General features: G+C 27.4%; 1 non-coding gene across 1 annotated transcript; it reads left to right on the top strand.

Annotated features, from left to right (window-relative positions):
* The first annotated feature begins 2,607 nt into the window (after window positions 1-2,607).
* On the top strand, window positions 2,608-2,726 carry LOC132949820 (5S ribosomal RNA). Its single transcript, XR_009665145.1, has one exon. It is a non-coding gene; the product is annotated as a 5S ribosomal RNA (ribosomal RNA).
* The last annotated feature ends 5,937 nt before the right edge of the window (window positions 2,727-8,663 follow it).

Raw genomic sequence — 8,663 nt, 5'->3', positions numbered from 1 at the left:
TTTACTGGATAATTAAGTTTTGTCGGAGATTCAGAGCTTGAGTCAGAATTATACTTTTTTTTTGCCCTCATGCGACGTTGACTTTTGGCATTAACTACATCAGTATCGGTATTTACATCACTGTAGTTTTCTGCAATTTGTAATTTTTTTACAGCCTTTTCAAATACGTCTGCAAAACCATTCATTTTTTTTAAAATATTTAAAATACAATATATGAAAATATTATTTCACACTGCTTAGTTACGGTCAGAAAAACTGTTGCATTTTTTTTTTGACCTGCAGACATAAAACATATTAATGTAAAAAAAACAATACTAACCATCAGAGCCATAGATTTTTATGATAGAGTGTAGTGACCATTTACATTTTTCTGGTTGGTAGCCTGGAGAAACCATTTTTGAAACTAATTTGTAGTATTTGTTTTTATTAGTTATACCATCAGGATAAAAGATATCATTATTTTTTTTTCCAATTTTTGGAAACAATTTGAAGTCCATCCTCAAATTCTACGATTATAAAATTTCTGAAAACAACGCAATAATACAATTATCATTAATATCCTAAAAAATAATGACAAATTTGTTAATTTGAAAATATAATATTTTTAAAAGTGTGTACCTATGTTGTATATAGGTACATATTTACAGTTAATATACATTGTTGAAATTTTTTTATATTATATGTCTGAATGCATTAGAGGAATTGATGCGAAAGAACCAAATTTTCTGGGTATTGCAAAAAGACAATTTTTATGTTGAATTTCTTCTATTGGCCAAAACAGTTCTTCAGAAAGATTTTCTACTATGTAAATATCCAATAAAGAAGATTTGCATGGTATTTCAAACATATTATTTAACCTTAAAAATGTTCTTCCAATTAATTAAGACTTTATTATTATTTTCTTTATGATAAGCAATATTATTTATAATTATAATGTCACCATTGTATAAAGTACAGCAGTAATTTTTAGGATCATTACAAATTAGAGTGAAAGCTTTGCACTTTATATTTGAATACTGTGGATTCTTTGAAGTCAAGAGTAAAGGTCCCTCATAATGTTGTTTTCCGTATGTATAATCTATAGTTGTATCACAATCACAATTCATATTTACAAAACAAGAATTCTTTTCATTTACTCTTCGAACAATTTGCTGCAAAGGCCTGTCATCTTTTCTAATCATTTTTTTAATTTGTTGCATATAATTCTCAAACTGAAATGTAGAAAAGTTATCTAACGAACCATATTTTTTTACATATTTTGTCAAATGGACAAGAGCATGTATATTATGGGAAACATGGTGAATCCCATAGATATCTTTGAACGTTTCTACAAAATGGCCCAATAAACTATTGCAATATTCCAAATACTCAGGTATGTTACAATATTTGCTTGAATACAGCAATCGAATGGCAACATGTAAACATAAAAAATTGTTAAATATATCATTTTTTAAATGATTTTTCAGTATAACAGCACCAATATAATATAACAAAAACATCCTTAGTTCAGTTGATTTCCATTGCCTAAACATATTTAATGAACGTGGCTTCCTCTGAAACTCTAGTGGTACATAAGGTAAAATATATTTTTTTATATCTGTAGAGATAGCCTCATGTTTTTTGAAAGACAGCCTCACCCGAAGACTACCAGTTAGCCATAAGGTCAATAGCTTTTTGGTGACTCCTAAGCAAATTAAATGTTGGTAGTCAAATGGTACACAAGTCACCAGTCCTAAATTTGGTATTTCAAGTAAGGAAGTTTCACCTGTATGATATTCCTCATCCTCTTGATTTTTAAATTGCTCATCAGTTCTAAAGCTAGCATTATTATTAGGGAAACAAATACGATGTTCAACATATTCCCCTTCAGTCATACATTTTGTGCAACTGGAATAACCTCCATGACCCTTTATACACAGCATAAAGCTTTTTGCTGGGCAATCTACCGAGAAGCCTTTAATCTTGAAACCATATGTTTTCCCATCATAAAATATTCCGTTTATAGTCATATCACAAATTTCATGAATAAAATCTGATAAAAAGTCATTGGAGCTTTCAGGTTTTTTGTTCTTTCCATGATATAAACCAACCATAAAAACATGGTTATATTGAAAAACAGAACATAATATTGGCCATAACTTTGACTATTGGATGAAGCTGATATTGGTAAACCATCAATGTTTACCATAATTTCTACATCACATGCAATTATTTAAAAATTTAAAGTAGATGCTGTGCGCCGTCGGGGCCCCTTGAGCCAACGATTAGCAGCCCTCTACAGGGGCATTGCCCCGGCTGCCCCTGCGGTTGTTGCGGCACTGTTATGACTGGTAATTCAGTTATTGATATTATAATATATATTTATACTATTTGAAGAAAAAAAGCATATAACTAGTACAGTAAAGCAATATATTATATATTACTATAGTTTAAGGATTATTAAGAGAATATTTTTGGATTTTTTAGAACATATTAGAATCATATTTTAAACCTAATAATCCATTATTTACTTATAATTAACTTATATTATTGTAATATAATATAAAAACATGAATAACATTTTGTTAGATAGTTTATTTAAATATTATAATTTTTCAACTCACATTCGTCAACGACCATACCACGTTGAATACACCAGTTCTCGTCCGATCACTGAAGTTAAGCGAAGTCGTACGTAGTTAGTACTTGGATGGGTGACCGCTTGGGAACACTACGTGCCGTTGGCTTTTTTTGCTTTTTTTATAAACATTACTTCTTTATTTATTAAAAGAAAAAAATTTAAGTAAAATTTGTCGATTTCAGTTCATACAAATGATTTAAACTTACGTGCCATTCACTCCAAATTCCCTTAGTCCCTACACCCTTGTTTTGTCAATATAAATAATGTCCATCGCATTTACAATCATTAACAATTCATAACTTTCTTAATTTAATTTTGTTTAGTTCGCCAAAGCATTCTAGCCAATTAATATACCTACTTTCACTAATTATACCTACTTGTCTTATTCTGTACTGAAACGTAATCATATAGAATATAATATGCCTGTTATTATTGATTAATGTATTATGTATTAATTGTATACCCACGCACTTTTACAAGTCATTATATTATTTTTTTGTTATCGCTATAAACGTTTTGTAAGTCAAAATAAATGCCATTCGATTTTATGTGTCAATACTCAATTTAGTCGTCGTTTGCCTTTGCTCTTTGCATATGCAGTGAAATCTCGATAACTCGAATCGATGACAGGCACAAAAAAAAATTTAAAAAATTAAAAAAAAAAAAAAACACACATTGTAAAATCAATACATTCATTGCTTTGCTCAGAATCTAAAATAGTATCTATTTTAAATATATAGACAAAAATAATTCAACCACAAGTTAAATTAAACGCTTACTTTTGAATATTATTATTTTAATTTAACACCAATATTTAAATAAGTTTAAACACTGATAATTTTTATGAGGCATAAAAATTAATTTTAGACTGATTGGACTTTATTTTTGGGTCTGTCGTCATATTTCGGAGCAGTAAAAATACCAAGATTTTCAACTTTAATATTTTTTCTAGTTGGTAGTTTGTAGTGTCAAAAAGTAACATATTCTCCGTACTTGTTTTAATAGTTTTAATTAATAAGTAACCAAGTTTTCGACAAAATCTATTCTCTTATTTTTTTTAAATTAAAAAACCAATAAAATCACATAACTAAAAAAAAAATTGAAGGAGGGTGTTGGTGCCCGCAGGCAAATGCAGTTTAGAAAACAAAAACAAATTTAAAAAAAAATATTATTGTAGGAATACACATTAAAAAGTCTATACAAAAAATTCAACTAGTCACATAACAAAAAAAAAAAATTGAAGGAGGGTGTTGGCTCCCGAAGGCAAAAGAATTTTAGAAAATAAAAAAAAATTGAAATTAAAAACTTCAAACTAAAATGTCCAGAATCTTAAACAGAAAAAAACTATTCAAAATATTTAGTTCATTAATGATGGATTATTCAAAGTGCACCAGGTTTTCAATGTTCAAAAAGTCTATACAAAAAATTCAACTAGAGATACATAACAAAAAAAAAAATTGAAAGAGGGTGTTGGCACCCGCAGGCAAATGCATTTTAGAAAACAAAAAAAAATTAAAAAAAAAATATTATTGTAGGAATACACATTAAAGTCTATACCAAAATTTCAACTAGTCACATAACAAAAAAAAAAAAATTGAAAGAGGGTGTTGGCACCCGCAGGCAAATGCATTTTAGAAAACAAAAAAAAATATTATTGTAGGAATACACATTAAAAAGTATATACAAAAAATTCAACTAGAGTTACATAACAAAAATAAAAATTGAAAGAGGGTGTTGGCGCCCACAGGCAAATGCATTTTAGAAAACAAAAAAAAAATTTAGAAAAAAATTTAGAAAAAACTATTCAAAATATTTAGTTCATTGAAGAATGATTATTCATGGGGCACCAAGTTATCAATTTTTAAGTCAATACAAAATATTCAACTAGAGTTACAGTACTAAAAAAAAAATTGAAGGGAGGTGTTGGCGCCCGCAGGCAAATCAATTTTAAAAAACAAAAAAAAAATTTGGAAAAAAATTTAGAAAAAACTATTCAAAATATTTAGTTCATTAAAGAATGATTATTATCATGGGGCACCAAGTTATCAATTTTCAAGTCAATACAAAATATTCAACTAGAGTTACAGTACTAAAAAAAAAATTGAAGGGAGGTGTTGGCGCCCGCAGGCAAATCAATTTTAAAAAACAAAAAAAAAATTTGGAAAAAAATTTAGAAAAAACTATTCAAAATATTTAGTTCATTAAAGAATGATTATTATCATGGGGCACCAAGTTATCAATTTTCAAGTCAATACAAAATATTCAACTAGAGTTACAGTACTAAAAAAAAAATTGAAGGGAGGTGTTGGCGCCCGCAGGCAAATCAATTTTAAAAAACAAAAAAAAAATTTGGAAAAAAATTTAGAAAAAACTATTCAAAATATTTAGTTAATTAAAGAATGATTATTCATGGGGCACCAAGTTATCAATTTTCAAGTCAATACAAAATATTCAACTAGAGTTACAGTACTAAAAAAAAAATTGAAGGGAGGTGTTGGCGCCCGCAGGCAAATCAATTTTAAAAAACAAAAAAAAAATTTGGAAAAAAATTTAGACAAAACTATTCAAAATATTTAGTTCATTAAAGAATTATTCAAAGGGTAACAGATTGTCAATGTTTAAAAAATTTGGCTAGAGTTAAAATCATAAAAAAAAAATGAAGGGAGGTGTTGGCGCCCGCGGGCAAATCGATTTTTAGAAAACAAAAAAAAAATTTTTAAAAAAATTTAGAAAAAACTTCAAAATATTTAGATCATTAAAGAATGATTATTCATGGGGCACCAAGTTATCATTTTTCAAGTCAATACAAAATATTCAACAAGAGTTACAGTACTAAAAAAAAAATTGAAGGGAGGTGTTAGAGCCCGCAGGCAAATCGATTTTAGAAAACAAAAAAAAAATTTAGAAAAAACTATTCAAAATATTTAGTTCATTAAAGAATGATTATTCATGGGGCACCAAGTTATCAATTTTCAAGTCAATACAAAATATTCAACTAGAGTTACAGTACTAAAAAAAAAATTGAAGGGAGGTGTTGGCGCCCGCAGGCAAATCAATTTTAAAAAACAAAAAAAAAATTTGGAAAAAAATTTAGAAAAAACTATTCAAAATATTTAGTTCATTAAAGAATGATTATTATCATGGGGCACCAAGTTATCAATTTTCAAGTCAATACAAAATATTCAACTAGAGTTACAGTACTAAAAAAAAAATTGAAGGGAGGTGTTGGCGCCCGCAGGCAAATCAATTTTAAAAAACAAAAAAAAAATTTGGAAAAAAATTTAGAAAAAACTATTCAAAATATTTAGTTAATTAAAGAATGATTATTCATGGGGCACCAAGTTATCAATTTTCAAGTCAATACAAAAAATTTAACGTATGAATACACATTACATAGTACAAACTAAAATGCCCAGAATCTTAAACAGAAAAAACTATTCAAAATATTTAGTTCATTAAAGAATTCTTCAAAGGGTACCAGATTGACAATGTTTAAATAATTTGGCTAGAGTTAAAAACATAAAAAAAAAATTGAAGAGAGGTTTTGGCGCCCGCAGGCAAATCGATTTTAGAAAACAAAAAAAAAATTTGGAAAAAAATTTAGAAAAAACTATTCAAAATATTTAGTTCATTAAAGAATTATTCAAAGGGTAACAGATTGTCAATGTTTAAAAAATTTGGCTAGAGTTAAAATCATAAAAAAAAAATGAAGGGAGGTGTTGGCGCCCGCGGGCAAATCGATTTTTAGAAAACAAAAAAAAAATTTTTAAAAAAATTTAGAAAAAACTTCAAAATATTTAGATCATTAAAGAATGATTATTCATGGGGCACCAAGTTATCATTTTTCAAGTCAATACAAAATATTCAACAAGAGTTACAGTACTAAAAAAAAAATTGAAGGGAGGTGTTAGAGCCCGCAGGCAAATCGATTTTAGAAAACAAAAAAAAAATTTAGAAAAAACTATTCAAAATATTTAGTTCATTAAAGAATGATTATTCATGGGGCACCAAGTTATCAATTTTCAAGTCAATACAAAATATTCAACTAGAGTTACAGTACTAAAAAAAAAATTGAAGGGAGGTGTTGGCGCCCGCAGGCAAATCAATTTTAAAAAACAAAAAAAAAATTTGGAAAAAAATTTAGAAAAAACTATTCAAAATATTTAGTTCATTAAAGAATGATTATTATCATGGGGCACCAAGTTATCAATTTTCAAGTCAATACAAAATATTCAACTAGAGTTACAGTACTAAAAAAAAAATTGAAGGGAGGTGTTGGCGCCCGCAGGCAAATCAATTTTAAAAAACAAAAAAAAAATTTGGAAAAAAATTTAGAAAAAACTATTCAAAATATTTAGTTAATTAAAGAATGATTATTCATGGGGCACCAAGTTATCAATTTTCAAGTCAATACAAAATATTCAACTAGAGTTACAGTACTAAAAAAAAAATTGAAGGGAGGTGTTGGCGCCCGCAGGCAAATCAATTTTAAAAAACAAAAAAAAAATTTGGAAAAAAATTTAGACAAAACTATTCAAAATATTTAGTTCATTAAAGAATTATTCAAAGGGTAACAGATTGTCAATGTTTAAAAAATTTGGCTAGAGTTAAAATCATAAAAAAAAAATGAAGGGAGGTGTTGGCGCCCGCGGGCAAATCGATTTTTAGAAAACAAAAAAAAAATTTTTAAAAAAATTTAGAAAAAAATTCAAAATATTTAGATCATTAAAGAATGATTATTCATGGGGCACCAAGTTATCATTTTTCAAGTCAATACAAAATATTCAACAAGAGTTACAGTACTAAAAAAAAAATTGAAGGGAGGTGTTAGAGCCCGCAGGCAAATCGATTTTAGAAAACAAAAAAAAAATTTAGAAAAAACTATTCAAAATATTTAGTTCATTAAAGAATGATTATTCATGGGGCACCAAGTTATCAATTTTCAAGTCAATACAAAATATTCAACTAGAGTTACAGTACTAAAAAAAAAATTGAAGGGAGGTGTTGGCGCCCGCAGGCAAATCAATTTTAAAAAACAAAAAAAAAATTTGGAAAAAAATTTAGACAAAACTATTCAAAATATTTAGTTCATTAAAGAATTATTCAAAGGGTAACAGATTGTCAATGTTTAAAAAATTTGGCTAGAGTTAAAATCATAAAAAAAAAATGAAGGGAGGTGTTGGCGCCCGCGGGCAAATCGATTTTTAGAAAACAAAAAAAAAATTTTTAAAAAAATTTAGAAAAAAATTCAAAATATTTAGATCATTAAAGAATGATTATTCATGGGGCACCAAGTTATCATTTTTCAAGTCAATACAAAATATTCAACAAGAGTTACAGTACTAAAAAAAAAATTGAAGGGAGGTGTTAGAGCCCGCAGGCAAATCGATTTTAGAAAACAAAAAAAAAATTTAGAAAAAACTATTCAAAATATTTAGTTCATTAAAGAATGATTATTCATGGGGCACCAAGTTATCAATTTTCAAGTCAATACAAAATATTCAACTAGAGTTACAGTACTAAAAAAAAAATTGAAGGGAGGTGTTGGCGCCCGCAGGCAAATCAATTTTAAAAAACAAAAAAAAAATTTGGAAAAAAATTTAGAAAAAACTATTCAAAATATTTAGTTCATTAAAGAATGATTATTATCATGGGGCACCAAGTTATCAATTTTCAAGTCAATACAAAATATTCAACTAGAGTTACAGTACTAAAAAAAAAATTGAAGGGAGGTGTTGGCGCCCGCAGGCAAATCAATTTTAAAAAACAAAAAAAAAATTTGGAAAAAAATTTAGAAAAAACTATTCAAAATATTTAGTTAATTAAAGAATGATTATTCATGGGGCACCAAGTTATCAATTTTCAAGTCAATACAAAATATTCAACTAGAGTTACAGTACTAAAAAAAAAATTGAAGGGAGGTGTTGGCGCCCGCAGGCAAATCAATTTTAAAAAACAAAAAAAAAATTTGGAAAAAAATTTAGACAAAACTATTCAAAATATTTAGTTCATTAAAGAATTATTCAAAGGGTAACAGATTGTC

Source organism: Metopolophium dirhodum, chromosome 7, assembly GCF_019925205.1.
Source record: "Metopolophium dirhodum isolate CAU chromosome 7, ASM1992520v1, whole genome shotgun sequence".
Classification (NCBI taxonomy): Eukaryota; Metazoa; Arthropoda; class Insecta; order Hemiptera; family Aphididae; genus Metopolophium; species Metopolophium dirhodum.
The sequence above is the reverse complement of the archived record's forward strand: the minus strand, read 5'-3'. Positions and strand labels throughout refer to the sequence as shown.